Source organism: Rhamphochromis longiceps, linkage group LG7, assembly GCF_057381845.1.
Source record: "Rhamphochromis longiceps isolate RC_006_pf linkage group LG7, R_longiceps_female_GT1.1, whole genome shotgun sequence".
Lineage (NCBI taxonomy): Eukaryota > Metazoa > Chordata > Actinopteri > Cichliformes > Cichlidae > Rhamphochromis > Rhamphochromis longiceps.
The window spans coordinates 62,941,387-62,957,835 of NC_140563.1; the positions used below are offsets into that span (position 1 = coordinate 62,941,387).

The 16,449-nt window shown below is 40.0% G+C and overlaps 1 protein-coding gene across 3 annotated transcripts in view; it reads left to right on the forward strand.

Annotated features, from left to right (window-relative positions):
• Nucleotides 1–5,027: 5,027 nt before the first annotated feature.
• Nucleotides 5,028–16,449, forward strand: part of mef2ca (myocyte enhancer factor 2ca) — a 37,016-nt gene continuing 25,594 nt past the window's right edge. The window contains exons 1-2 of one of the 3 annotated variants that reach the window (XM_085414759.1): nt 5,028–5,244; nt 8,433–8,543. The gene's annotated coding sequence lies outside the window, so the exon portion shown is untranslated. Of the gene's footprint in view, nt 5,245–8,432; nt 8,544–8,622; nt 8,911–16,449 lie in introns of those variants that run through there. The other 2 variants (XM_085414760.1, XM_085414761.1) reach the window with 2 other exon arrangements.

The window sequence follows — 16,449 nt, forward strand, 5'->3', positions numbered from 1 at the left end:
CTGCCCCAGGGCAGCTGTGGCTACAACTGTAGCTGCCTCCACCAGTGTATGAATGTGAGAGTGAATGAATAGTGGTATTGTAAAACGCTTTGGGTGCCTTGAAAAGCGCTATATAAATCCAATCCATTATTATTATTACTCTGCATGTAATCATTAGTTCTTATGAATCCTTGGGGCTTTTCCAAAGTGTGTCTTTGTGATTTGGCATTATATAAATAGAATTTGAACTGAAGGTAATTCAACAGAGGGATAAAGCATTTTAATTTCTTATTTCATAGCATAATCTCATCTAAATGTTTTTAAATAAATTGGCGGCACAGAACACCACTGTCCATCCTCGAAGCCAACAGACATGCTGGGTCTCCAACTCCAACACAGCACCCGAAGGACACAAAGGGAGGTACACAAATAAACACATAATTTTGCTGTGTGTTACACGCACAAAAGACCTAGGAGACAGCAGCCAATGGCAACAAGAGGGCTGAAGACCCAAGGCCACACATCTCGTTGACAACCATGCGCTCACCCCAGCAGAAGGAAGAGGGAGGCCATGTTCCTGCATTGTAACAGGAACATAAAGTGATAATATACCACTGAGAGAGCCAAAACCAAGTAATGGCCCCTGAGACAATATTTTTGTTATGTTTTCTGGACGTGTGAAGGCCATGAATTCACAAAATTGTTTGTTTAATGGTCTTAAATACCATATCTGTGTTTCATTTTGGGTGTGGTTTATGGCTCAGCTGGAGGATCAGGATCAGGGGACAGCGCCGAGGAAGGCTGGCTGGCACAGCTGATACCTGTCACGCTAACCACACCTTCCCCATTTCAGTACCTGCTGGGGCCTGGAGGTTCGAGCCCTGTGGTGTGAGCCGAGCTGGAGCAGAGGGCTGAAAAGCTGCACATACTGAGCTAAAAAATAAATACAAATCACTGCCGAGCACCAACTCCTCCTTTTTACACACACTTGCAAACAGCTTACTGAGAAACCAGAAACAGACTGTTCACCTTCAAATAAAAAGTTGGGCCTTTTCAGTTGCTTTTTATTTATTTGTTTTGTTTCTATGACTTTTCTACCTCAACTCACAAGTCGGGAAAACTCACAAATCTTTTTCATGAACAGTTGGTTGTTCTAGACTATTGGAATAAATGGCATTTATGATTCTCCTGCGATGCGATATAATGCTAATACGGTTCTAGTCCTGGCTGGGACATTTCTGCATGGAGTTTGTATTCTCTTTGTGTGAACTTCCTACAGGCAGTCAGGTTTCTTCCCAGAGATATGCATGCTAGGTAAATGGTACTAAAAAGGAGGACAATTTTGCAACTATTTAATTATATAATTGGCAATAGGCCAGTAGCATAATTGGGTATAAAAAGAGCATCTTGGAGTTTCAGAGAAGTAACGATGGGCAGAAGTTCACCAGCGTGGCTTTGTAGTAGAAGAGTCCGGGTGCTGAGCTAGGCTGCCTGCAGTCCAGACCTTTCATCAACTGACAACATTTGGAGCATCATGAAACCAAAAATGGGACAATGAGAAGCCAGAATTTGATTTTTTTTTTTCTGTTATTTTGTGAATAAAAGATTGATTTATAAGATTCTAAAATCATTGCTACTCATCTCAACTCTTTTGGAACTGTGATGGAACTGTGGAGAGTTAGACAATATCTGTGCTGTGCATGCTTTATATATTCACCTCCACCACAACCACCTCTTATTTATAAATCAAGTACTGGATTTTAAAACAGTGAGTATGATTCTGAGACTAATGACTTTACATACAGTAGTGTCACAAGTATTATGTTGTTCAGCAATTCTTTGCAATAAAGTATTTCATAAATTGTATTGTATAAGATAAAAGAAATGCTTAATGCTGATGGAGGAGCTGGAGGAAAACACAGACATGAAGAGGGAATGTCTTGACACACGCAGTGGATTGTGGACTATGCTTGGCAGCTGGGTGAAAATGGATTCGTTTTCACACGCTCATGGATTTCACAGTAACTTCATCTCTCGACATCCCAGCTTCACCCAGCCACACTGCTGTGGACCCTCAATGGCACTGAAAGAAAAAAAAATTCCTCCTAACAACATTGTAGTTTCCATACATTTGATCATTTTATTGGAATTTGGCAAAGTGATGGAGTGACTTTTCTATTATAGTGGCACATACTTTGCAATAAAGCACACAGAAAAGTTGTAGTTGGACAAAAATAAAACTTGCCTCTAGTAATAACATTTTTAGGATTAGGGTGTGCCCCTGCTATGTGCCTATTGTGGGGAGGGAGCCTGTGACCACTAGGAGTATTAGGAGGTGGTCAGAGGAGGTCTTAGCAGAACAGCAGAGCTGTTTTGAGGTTGCAGACTGGGAGACACTCTGTGAACCTCACCTTAAGGACATTAATGGGCTTACTGAGTGTATCACTGAGTACATAACCTTCTACATCGACTTCATTTTCCTAGCTTGGACTGTCCATTGTTACCCAAATAACAAGCCGTGGGTGACAGAGGACATCAAATCACTCCTGAATGGCAGGAATGGGGCCTTCAGAGTGAGAAACAAAGAGGAGGTAGCCTTACCTGTAGTCAGCCTGCAATCCACAGCCACACCACTCTCTCTCCACATTGCACCATAGCCTCCTGTGAAAGTCCTGACACTCCTTCGCCACCTTTTACTTTCATTCATTAACAAGTTCAGAGACAAATGAGAAGATTCCACTCAGGCAAGTCTGCTGGAACAAAAGAGGTGAGTCCCCGTGTCCTTAAGGCCTTTGCCCCCAGCTTGTGGAGTCTTTCATAAACTGTTCATGATGAATCTGAGTCATTCCTGACACCACGTCCCAGTGGCCCCCAGGATTACAGACCTTTGGTACTGGATGTGGTTGTGGTTGTGGGTTGTGGTTAACTGCTTCATCAAGTGGTGTGAGCGGAATCATCTGCAGCTCGACATGACAAAGATCAAAGAATTGATTGTGGACCCCTTTTTCAATCCAAGAGGTTGATGTGGAGGACTATAAATAGCTTGAGTACACGCTGAGAATAAACTAGGCTACCTCTATTTTAGAATAGAATAGAATAGAATAGCCTTTAGTGTCACTGTACATGTACAACAAAATTGTGTTTTTTTTTTATTTTTTGCTTCTTCTTTTTTTTTTTTAGAATAGAATAATTTTTTTGAGATGGTTGAGGTCTTTCAACATCTTTTGGACAATGGTCAGGATTTTCTCTGAGTCTCTTGTGGCCAGTTCCATTCTGTATGCCGCTGCATGCTTGGGCAGCAGGTCGAGGGTCGCAGATGCCAACAGACTCAATAAACTGATCCGCAGGGCCAGTAACGTTGTGGGGATAGAGTTGGACACCGTTAATATGGTCTCAGAGGGGGATGTTGTCCAAGATAAAGACAATGGTGGAGAATACCTCTCACCCACTCCATGACCTGCTGGCCAGTCACAGGAGCATGTTCAGTGACACACTGAGTGGCACCACTGAACGATCTCCACCACTAGTATTTCAAAAATAAAACTATTAAGACACTAAAAATAAATTTCCTGTGGTGGGAAACTATTTTATGCAACTTTGTATTTACAGTTTTGAGGGATAAGCCTCTTAAATTTCTCTAACTAGAAATATATGTTTAAAAAAACAAAAAAACAAACAAAAACCGATTTTCAATGTTTTTGTAGTTTATTGCACTTTTGTGCAATTTATGTAATTAATATGCACTTAATGCATACATATTATTAAAATATGGGCAATAATGGTTGTATTGATGTTTATCAACTTGAAAACTTCCCAAAAATGGCACTAGAGCATGTGAAAAATATAATATAAGCTCTGGTGGACTTGGATGAAATTTCCCCGTGTGGGACTAATAAAGGTATCTTATCTTATCTTATCTTATCTATGGTAGGTCTTAAAGGGTTAAGGATATCAGAGACAACATAAGCAGCCTGTTGAATTTTCAAGTATATAAGTTAAAACTTTATGCTCACACTCAACAAATGCAGCAAAGTTGACCGGACAGAACTCCAGGCTCATGAGAACATAAGAAAGAGAAACCGCATTGTTTGATGAAATTGCAGTCATTAACTCACTACAAAAGCAATCACAAAGTTATTAATGTTAATGGTAGTACCAAACAATATTATTTAGGCCAGTGTTGTATATGCTAATGTGTAGCTCAAACCCTGAGTTCCTGCCATGATGTTAGTCACCACTATTGTTATCATTCAGCCTGTTTAACATTGTGTGTGTGACATGCTGTTGAAAAATACAAGAGTACATATAATATTTTAATTGATTTTATAGTATTCAAATTCTTATCACCAGTGGTTGTTTTTAAATGTAATGGAACCAACTAGTAAATGTATGATTTTGTGATAGCTCTAATTTCCATCTAAAATTTCAGTTAATCTGCTTTGGAATAGTTGTCTCCAGTCTAGAAACAAGTAGGGCTGTTGTCTTTGGGGTTTTCAGACACTCAGCCTGCACCCTTGTCTGATGGTTTCATAGACTAAGAAATTCAACCGAACACACTTGTCCCCTTTCCTCCCTCTGCTCAGAAGTGACAGGAGTGGACAGCTGACCTAATCCTCTGCTGCAGATGCTTGGAGTGCTGATATCTACGACATGCTCACAGGTTTGATCACTCTCTCTATCTCTGTAATGTGTAGAGCCAATGGTCTATGGGAAGTAATCCAGGGTTCTTACACCACGGCCCATGTAGGCTTCTGAGTGTCAGCAACACATTTCTGTCTCTGTAGCACACACACACACACACACACACACACACACACACACACACACACACACACACACACACACACACACACACACACACACACACACACTGGTAGCATCTGTGGCAAATCTAAATATACCATGAGTGATAACAACAGGTGAGCCTGCTCCTTCAGATACATACACTCAGCTGGCTCAGACATAGGGGGTCACTGGGTGTGTGTGTGTGTGTGTGTGTACAACTGTGTGTGGTGGTGGAATGGAGTGGGCGGTGTTTGAGTGTGTGGGGTATCTGCTGCTCAGTGCAGAGAGAGAGCTCAGATCCAAACACTGCCCAGTTCTGGGTACCCCTTCTTCTAAGCCAGCTGGTCTGGCTTAAAATCTCTTCTGTTTTTTCTTTTATAAAAAGAATCCTTTCTTGTTTGATACAAGGGATTGACTGAGCAAACCCACAGCTGGAGCTGCTGGGGAACCTTCCAGGTGAAGACTGAACCAAAAGCACCGGTGAGTTGGCGAGAGAAATATGTCTGTTAGTAATGGACAAATGGAAGGACTGAATTAAACTAGAACACTCTTGTTTAGAAGGTGATAAAGCGTTGTTATTACACGGGAAACAAATATTAACTTTGAAGACAATAAGTAAAGTTGTGGTGGAACTGGTAGACTTTCGACCACTTGGTGGCAGCAGAAACAAGCTGTTAACGTGCTAAATACAAATATCCATGAGATATGAAGCAACACTGACACTAAATATAGATGAGCTCTATTAAACCAAACCAATGATCATTCGCATTGTGTTTGCCATTCAAGTGAGGCTCATTTGATTCAGTGTTAATACAAAAATATTGGTTAGTGCAGCTTTAAATATTGCTCTTTGTTCAGGATGTTTGATGGGCTGGGGTTCGATGCTGGTGTTTAGGGTTAGGAGTGAATTGCACAGTGTGTTTTTGAACTGTATCTGCTTTTGTATGTGCTTGTTATATAGATCAGAAATGTGCAAACTGTATATATTGTTATTTGAATTAACGTGTACGACAAAAGATTCCAAATAAGTGAAAATTGCTGAAATTTAAGTACTGACATACATTTAAAAATTCACTTCATATAAATGAAGGCAAAATAAAGATACTTTAAAGCAAAGTTTTGCAGATAATACTGAACATAAAGGAATAATAGTATAAAAAGTGTAAAGGAGAACTTAAGGATGAGTAATATTATTTCTTTTATTTAATGTACTTATTTATTTATGTGTATAAATAACACCAAATCACAACAACACTCACCTCAAGGCACTTTATATCGCAAGGTAAAGACCCTACAATAATTTGAATCTAACACACGCACGCACACATGCACACACACACTACCAGTCAAAAGTTTTAGAACACCTAAAAACATGTTGCCTAATTGGGCAACATGTGATTTCTTCTTCTATAACGTCCTCCTCTCCCTTCAAATCTCAAATTTATTCACAGTATGAGCTGGCTACATTAATGCATACATGCATAATAAATCATCTGTCAATCAAACTTTATTCATATAGTGCCTTGCACACAAGTTTGAAGGCTCTACAGCTGACTGAAGAACTAATAATAAGAAAATGTAAACAGTATAAGAAATTGGGAGAAATGCACAAGAGAAATAAAGTTTTATAAATGAAAATTGTGGAATGATGTGCTGTGGTTAACAGCTAATATATAGACCAATGACAGGCAGATGAAAGTGTCACCGAAGCTGTTTATGCTGCCTGTCAGATAAAATAGGAAAGCTGATGACAATTAAAGCAGATAAAACCATCACTCTATTATGTATCTGTTTATGGTGAAATCCAACTAAACCAAGTAGAAGAAGCCATGTGTCTTTGGGTTCATTCAAAGAAGTCATGTAGTAGTGTTTGTGACCAGCTGTTTTCATAAAAAAATAAAATAAAATCTTATAATTATATGTGATATTGTACATGCTGCATTTATCCAAGACTTACAACATTTTTAACACTTTTGACTTTTTAAAATTTATACACTGCACAGCAACAGCTACCTAGTGATATGGTACAAAGCAAACATAACCAACATATGCCACATATGTCAGCATATGATGACATTAAATTGTTGCCATCAGGAATAAAGATCTAAAAATATAACAGATAAAATATTTAAAAATATAACGGACACTTCTTCTGTACTTTCATGGAAATAAAATAGACTTAATTTCTGAGAAGTCTTCCACTTACTTTCTCCATATGAAAAGGGGAATACACAAATTTCCACAAAGGGATTTCCCAGTAAAATGTTTTGACTTGTCATCCTGTCAGCATTTGTGAGGGGACCTATTAGATGCAAAGTTACTCCAGTAGTCTCTACTAGAGTAGCTTTGTATCATAGTTCAACAGAATCCTTATTAACCTAATACAGGGTGTTGGTGGAGCTTAGGTTCACGACTGAAGCCAACAGTTTTAGCTTGAGCTTCTGTTTTAAACAACTTTTTTCTGATTGGCTGCACCTCATGAACAAAAGACCTGAACAGCATGTGGACCAGGAGTCAGTGCTCTTGAGGAGACCATATTAGAGATCTACACTCTGCATGGCATCATATAGATCCAAGAGTAGAAAAAAATGTGTGTTTAATGCACCCTGAAGTGTTGGCTTTTTACTCAGTGATACTTGTACATACCTTGAGTTCAAGTGTTAAATATAAGCATTCACCAGTGAAACAGGACATAGATGACAGAAGATAAAGTCCCTTTGAAATAAAGACACTTAAATGTTAAGTTCACACTATGAGCAACAAAGGCTACATTCTTACCAACTTGCTGCAACGTCGTCTGTGGACTCGTGTGTTAGTGTGCCAACATGGCATGTTTCATCACAAGTGCAGCACTGAAAAATTATAGTCGAGGTCAGCTTTGTTGCTGTCAAACATTCATTTATAGCTTCCACTGAAAAGGAGTGTGAACACATAAAATACTCTTGAGAAATGAATAAATTATGACAGAAAGTGAAGAAAACAAAACAGGAACTATCACCAAAAAAATGAAGCCTAATCAACAGGTGTAAATTATATTATGTCTTTGACAGTTCAAATTCTTAACTTAGTTGTCTTGTTGCATGCTCAATCACCCAGGCAAGGAAACCCCCAAATGTTGATTCTGTTCATCTCGACGTAGCATTTTCAGTGGGAGAAATGCACTCACTGACTTCTTCATTCTCAAATGACTGCAGGTTTCCTCAACATTATAAACAGTCCATTTACATAATGACTGAAACTAGCACCACTGACGAACAATGGACTGTGAGGCCAATTTCCTGATCATTAATATGTAAATTGTCATGACCACTAATCAACAACCACTCATCATGAGTACCATTTGCAGAGAATTGGTGCACTTTTCAGTAGTTTCCACAGAGAGACAGTAGTGAGCCTGAACAAGAGTAAACAGTGTGTTCCCGTGTTTGTAGACCTGTTGAAAGTATGAATTCAAATGGAAATAATCAAGAAACAATCTAGACTATGTCTTTTCAGTCTAGATTGTGTAACTAGAATCTAGTTACACAATTATTTTTATTTAACCAATATATCTCGTTGTTTTCCCTCGCAAGTTTCGTTTATTTCATTTTTGTGTTTCTGCCTCTGTGTGTGTGTGTTTGTGTGTGTTTGTGTGTGCCCGCGTGACGATGCCGCCTCCTGACGTCCAGGTGCTCGTTGATAGTCAGAAGCGCGTGCTCTAGGAGGAGACTCACCGATGGAGTGATCCGCTGGACGGAGGGAAGTCACAAATAATTAGACATGCGGGAGTGAGCGTGGAGGTAAGCTGCTTCACCTCAATGCGCTTTGTGTGTGCGCGCGCGCGCGATGCTGGCTTGACACGGCATTTGACAAATAAACAAGAGGAAGCAAACAGCAGCGGGTTATCCTTCTCTGTCTGCACATCGGATTCAACAGTCAGAGGAGGCTCGCCGGTTTCGGGACAACTTGTATTCCGGGGTCGGCTCCCTGCTAACTTAATTTAATTGTCTTTATTTTTGTTCGGCTTGGTCGTACTATCGCGTAGTTTACATTTCGGATCGGTACTCGACTTGCCCTCCGGTTCAGACTGGTGGAGTCACTCGGGACCTTTCCTGTACCGTCGCCGCTCCGCCTCAGGAATGTTTCCGCTGTGCTGCAGCAGCGCAGGTAAGACAGCTGGAGTGAGTGCTTGGAGAAAGTTTGCAGCTGATGGAAACCACTGTACTTATTCATCCGCCTGTTTATCGAGGTGCTTATCTGGACGGGATGAATTCCTGATGAGGCAGGTTTGTTGTAAGTGACCACTATTAAAGGCTGAAGCTGTGTAACCCAGAAACTGACCAGCTGTAGCCAATATGACAAGAATCTTGATAAATAAATAATAGTTGAAGTTATATGTCTCCGGTACTGTATCTCCTCAGGTGATCTCGTTCACCAGTTCAGGATCTAAAGTTGTTGTGTAAAAAATGACTGTATAATCACTGAAAAAATAATAATAATAATAAATAATAATATTTAAATTTGGAAAGCAGGCAATATATATATATATATATATATATATATATATATATATATATATATATATATATATATATATATATATATATATATATGTTTTTTTTTTTTTATATAAATAAAAACACCCAGCACGCCCCTGCGGGCGGTTTATCCTTCAAGCTCGGGTCCTCTACCAGAGGCCTGGGAGCTTGAGGGTCCTGCGCAGTATCTTAGCTGTTCCCAGGACTGCGCTCTTCTGGACAGAGATCTCCGATGTTGTTCCTGGGATCTGCTGGAGCCACTCGCCTAGCTTGGGAGTCACCGCACCTAGTGCTCCGATTACCACGATTATATATATATATATATATATATATATATATATATATATATATATATATATATATATATATATATATATATATATATATATATATATATATATATATACATATATATACATATATATATATATATATATATATATATATATATATATATATATACATATATATATATATATATATATATATATATATATATATATATATATATATATATATATATATATATATATATAACTATAACATAACATCTTGCACCCACATAACAGCAGGGTGCAAGATGCTAGCAGGCAAGGCATACATGGAACGCCATAACCAAGTGGCCGGCATAGTGTACAGGAACATCTGTGCCGAGTATAACCTGGAAGTCCCGAGGTCAAAATGGGAGATGCCCCCAAGGGTGGTGGAGAATGACCGAGCTAAGATCCTGTGGGACTTCCAGATACAGACGGACAAAATGGTGGTGGCTAACCAACCGGACATAGTGGTGGTAGACAAACAGAAGAAGACGGCCGTAGTGATCGATGTAGCGGTTCCGAATGACAGCAATATCAGGAAGAAGGAACACGAGAAGCTGGAGAAATACCAAGGGCTCAGAGAAGAGCTCGAGAGGATGTGGAGGGTGAAGGTAACGGTGGTCCCCGTGGTAATCGGAGCACTAGGTGCGGTGACTCCCAAGCTAGGCGAGTGGCTCCAGCAGATCCCGGGAACAACATCGGAGATCTCTGTCCAGAAGAGCGCAGTCCTGGGAACAGCTAAGATACTGCGCAGGACCCTCAAGCTCCCAGGCCTCTGGTAGAGGACCCGAGCTTGAAGGATAAACCGCCCGCAGGGGCGTGCTGGGTGTTTTTTTATATATATATATATATATATATAAATTTTTTTTTTTTTTTTTTTTTTTTTGCTCATAGCAACTTTTAGAATTACATTGGTGAGATTACAGGAGACGAAACTTAAGTTTACATACAGCATGCATCCAGGGGGCATGTACAGAGGTGGTCACAGGGTGTCCCACACCCCCTTGTTACTTAAATTCTACTAGAAACACTGTCAAGCCTAAATGAAGATGTGGTCCCAGCTAATAATATACATTTATAATAGGGCACGCATCCATACACAAGCCTGATGTGTTCCCCGTTATATCTATGTAGTATTCTGAGATTCAGAATCAGAACACCCCATTTTTTTCAGTTATATATTGCAGTTCAAGTCGTTCAAGTCCAATGAATAGCTTGAAATGGTACCGCCATTGGTCTACTGAAGACTGGAAGAAGGTATTATGGACTGATGAATCAAAATTTCAAATCTTTAGTTCATCACACAGCATCTTTGTATAATGTCCAGTAGGCATTGGTTCTACAGTGTGGCATCAACTGTCAAACATGGAGGAGTAATTGTGATGGTCTCGGGCCAGCAAAACCCCATCAAGCTGGTTTGGGATGAACTGGACATAAGAGTGAAAGCAAAGCAACCTACAAGTGCCACACATTTATGGGACCTTCTGCAACAGATATGGTCCCATAAATATTTGATTTAAGCCACGGGTGTATTCAGCTTTTATACCTGCCAAAATTTGTGTCTTCCAACAACCAAAAGAACTGGGGATCTTTTGCTTGTTAGGTGAATGTTTAAACCACTACACTATAGAGCCACTCAGTGGCCCAAAAGACTAAATAGTACTTTCTTAAATAAAATGTTAGATTTTTGTGTTGTGTGTTTCTGAAACAGACATTTACTTGCACTCCAGTTCATCATAGCTTTGCACAGATAAATGTAAAACCCTTTAAAGATGCTGCAAATGTCTGTATGATGTCATTCGCTTATGCTGAGCATGTGTTTTAGTGTCTGTGCCACACAGTGACTCATCTGCTGCTTATAGAGGGATGTCCCTAACCAAACCACATGTATTAGATCAGGTTACACATGTCTATATCTGAAGCCTTAAAAGGAACTTTAATCAGAAGTTTAGCCTTGCATACTTATTTGTTGGTAAAAGTTTATGAGAGACTTTGAACTTTGCTATCATATTGCTCTGCCTCGTATCAGGCACCCAAACATAACCAATATGCTTTTTGCACTTTTGAAGCATTGCACAGCTCTCCCACACCACACACCAGCTGTTAGCCTGCTGTGTGCAGTACTCATGAGGTTGCTTTCCTCCCAAAGTTTAAATTTGCCAATAGTAAAAGTCTTCCAACATTTTTTTAATGTCCACTTCCACAGTAGGTAGAAAATTGAACAAAGTTTTGTGCAGAGGTATCAAAATGCCCGAGGTCTGAAATGATTTCTTTATGCCACCGCTGGACAGAACAGCCTGGATGTTTAAGTGTACTATAGTAGTTCCCTTATCAGTGTTTCTGTGAGACAGAGCTGGGTGGAGCCAGCTGGTTTACGGAAAGTAGGCTTTCAAAATAAAATGCCCTGGACTTTTCTCAGTGAGTTCTGTTTATTAGCAGTAGGTCCTCTAAGAGTGATGAGACAGCCATTTCTTCTGTAGCTCCATGTGTTTTTGTCAAAGTGCAAACACAAAACAGCTAAACTTGATTGTAGGTTTTTTAAAGTGTGAGCTCAGAAATGCTGTAGAAAACACAAAGGTAACATTTTTATCTTTTGGGGGTTAAACATTCTCTCTGAATTTGCATTTATATCCTGGTTCTTCCAGGATAAATCCCCCAGAGAGGTCATCTCCAAAGAAGATCAGGTTACCAAACCTCAGTGTAAAAGTGCACCCTATAAAGAAAGCGCTGTCAAAGACAAAATGGGTGCTTTATAGAACAAAATACAAAAAAAAATCATCATAATAGTATCCAAGTTATCACGTTTTTATGGTCATTAAAATCCAGAACTTCAATTAAGATTAAAATCCAGCAGGGAGAAATCAAGTGAGAGTTCATTAAATGGGTTCTTTTGCTCCAAAAATGTCTTTTGAGTGCACACCATTAAAAAAAAAACCTACTGTGTGCTGTGTGTTACTGAGATATTTAATGATTATCACATGGCTACACAACCATAAATACTTGTTGATCTTTGCACCACCATTACAATGTGTTATCACTGGGTCTGTCAACTTAGCAACAGTATATTTGTACTAAATCAGTTAAGTTGCCAGTGTTATCTTCTACAATAACTTTCAGATAATGTCACCTCATAATAAAAATCATAAAAGTTTCTTAACTAGCAGCGTCTCGATAAGCTGAGTAAACTGATGCTCTATTTGGAGTTGTGTTCACTGTCTTTTAGCTCTTTTTTTGGTCATCACCTTCACAGGTAATCAACCTGTTAGGAACAGTTTAGCAGAGGTCTAAACAATTGTTTCTCTCTACCTTGAGGAGTGTTGCTAGCAGGAGTGAGTCCACACATTCAGAACCAGTTCTGGAACTGGAACGCATCAGGTGTGACTTGCTCCTGTTCCTGATGTCTGGTGGTTCTTGTGAACTGGGATGCCTGGGATGGAGTCAGATTTCCGGCATGATTTACTGCTGTCCTATGCCTCACTGTGTCCACCAGCTAGTTGTTAACTCTGCCTGCTGTTTGTTGTGTCTGTGCTGTAGCTTAAATGGAGTTTGTTTGCTGCGAAAATGCTGAGAAAACTGTTTGCAGTCAAGAAATATCAGAGAATTCCCATCTGGACCTGAGATTAAATATTTTCTATGCATACAGCTAATTTCAAGCTTTGTGGCTTGTAGCGGAAAATCACATTTTGTGACTTTTGTTGATACCCATTTAGTAAAACATGGACAAATCCAGAGAACTGCAGTACCTGTTACCAGTGTTGGGCAAGTTACTTTGAAAAAGTAGTAGTTACTAGTTACTTCTTCAAAAACGTAACTGAGTTAGTAACTGAGTTACAAGATTCTAAAAGTAATTAATTACTTGAAAAGTAACTATTGTGTTACTTTAAAAAAATGTTTAATAATGGGGTCCAGGGTATAATTGGCCATTTTTAACTACTTTTGATTTGACCTCTGCATTTCACCTTTAAAAACTATTTACTTTGCCTTGTTTGGTATCATTCTTTTCAGCACAACCTCACATGTCTGAATTTACAGTTGTGTTTTCATTTTGACATACTGTATTAACACAATTGATCTAAAATCAGACAAAAAACATAAAATCTGAGTAGAAAAAGTTATATTTTTTACTGTAACAACCACAAACATGTTTATTGAATCATATTTCATAACTTTCAATTCAAATATAAATATAAATTTTAAAATCATACGCGCAAGTTTTGCAAACAACAAAGTTATTTGCACCAATTTACCTTTTACCCTTTTTTTTTAAATAACCTTCAAACTATTTACATAACCATCAACTGTTCTGCAATCAATAAGATGTCACACAAATTTTTTGTGCCACTCCAAAAAAATAATTTCTGTCCACCATAAAGGAGAACATCACAGATACCTGCAGGTCTGACAGCAGCAGGTGTATCACTACTCCGTTTTTCATTCAGCAGTCGCCTCATTGTTCTGACACACAACACAAAACTATCCACAACACTACACACTAACTACACAAGACAACACATTAACTACACACTCCAAACATGCTAAACGTCACAAATCTCTCACATTTCAAAACTCGGTCTCTCTGTCTCTCGCCGTCACTCCTAAAACTTCCCCCTCTTCCTAAACAACCAAATGTCATTGGCTCAATTGGCTCTTTCAAAGGAAGAGTACCCAGCCACTGGTACAGATATTTAGACGACACCTGGGTCAAAATCAAGACACAAGAAGTGGAATCCTTCACTGCGCACATTAACGCTGTGAATAAAAACATCAAGTTCAGCAGGGAAGACACAAAGGATAACTGTTTGCCTTTCCTGGACTGCGCTGTGCACATTGAAGAGAATGGCAACCTCAGCATCGAAGTTTACCGGAAGCCCACACACACATGGACCAGTACTTCCTCTCTGACTCCCATCACCCTCTGGAACACAAACTTGGAGTAATTAGGACCCTACACCACCGGGCAGAACATGTTCCCTCTAAGCCTGAATGAAAAAAGAAGGAACACACACATGTAAAGGAAGCACTCAAAACGTGCGGCTATCCTAAATGGGCGTTCTTAAAGTCAGCAAAGAGGCACAGAAAAGAAGACCAGACACCAGCGAGGGAGGATAAGAAGGACAGACGCAACAACATTGTCATCCCCTATGTAGCCGGTGTATCAGAAAAACTCAGGAGAGTTTTCTCCAAGCATGACATTCCGGTGCATTTCAGACCCAGCAACACGCTCAGACAGAAACTGGTTCACCCGAAAGACAAAACTCCTAAACACAAACTTAACAATGTGGGGTATGCTGTACAGTGCAGCGAGGAATGCCCAGACCTCTACATTGGAGAGACCAAACAGCCACTTCACAAGCGCATGGCACAACACAGAAGAGCCACCTCTTCTTCACCACAGGACAAGACTCAGCAGTCCATCTGCATTTTAGGGATAAAGGACACTCTTTCGAGGATGCCAATGTTCACATTTTGGACAGAGAGGACAGATGGTTTGAAAGAGGAGTGAAAGAAGCCATCTATGTCCACTGTGAGCGACCATCTTTGAACAGAGGCGGGGGTTTACGACACCAACTCTCTGCCATCTATAATCCAGTTTTGAGATCCCTCCCCAGATGCCTTAACGCCCACTCACATCCTGGGCCATCTAACCTCAGGAATTCGCATGATAAGGTGGGGCCAGGTTTCACAATGAGCTCACCCGAAACCCTGGCTGATTGGGACCCACACCCAGTTTCACACCTTGGCTCAGGCGATTAGAGGATCATCAGGGGGTCCTTTTGTCCCTCTGTGGGGGGTTACTCCCACTAGGTTTATATCTGGGACTCTCCACCATTTGACCTTAGAACTGAAGAAGCTTCTCGGATGAGAGGTGAAACGTCTTCAAGCAACTTAAAGAAGTCCAGACGCTTTTCTTTGCAAGCTCCTTTGACTACGATGACCTGGATGACTGAGAACCTTCACAGACAAATGTCATGGTGCGATATCATTTTTTGATTGGTCGACATGGTGCATTTTTCCACCAACATGAATGGACTGTTTTTTTGTTTTGTTTGGTTTCTTGTTTTTTGGTCATAAGCAGAGAGTGCTTGCTAGCGCTGTCCTTAGGCAGTAAATGTGACAAAACTATTGAGGAAAAAACGCTGCGTATATATTGTTTATCATGACTCTGGTTTTACGTGGCCTATCAACACAATTTAAAAACTGGTATATGTCACCTTGTTGCTTTGTCATCTTGAAGTGGTCATGCGATTGGCTTACCATGATTACTTTATTCTTACTCAGTCAAACAGCAGCACTCGTGCAATGTTTTGCCCCCTTAGCTCCAGGTGTTGTGCCAAAAGTGACTGCCACCCGCGGGAGCGCACACAGCTGCTTAAAGCTGTAGCGCCCAGATTACTTACAGCTACTTCCGTGCAGCTGATATAAGATGTGATAAGCTGAACACAGCTTCAACCGTCTGTTGCAAAATAGTAACGCGACCGTACCGCATTTTCTTGTTAGTGACGGTAACAGCGTTGTAAAGATACAAATAGTAATTAGTTAGATTACTCGTTACTGAAAAAAGTAACGCTGTTAATAACGCCATTACTTGTAACGCCGCTATTCCCATCACGGCCTGTTACTGAGAGAAGACTGATCACAGCAGGTGGTATTAGCAGAAATAACACTCATGCAGTCTTCTCACATGACACATTTGATTCATTGCATGTTGATTCCAGCACCCTTAGTTCTGCTCACTCTGTAGCTGCTGCTTTTCAAATGATTCACTTCCAGGTTGATCTAAAAACACTCAACATTAGACTCACTGAAGGCAGTGATCACATGGGACCATTCAGAATTCACCATCCACATCC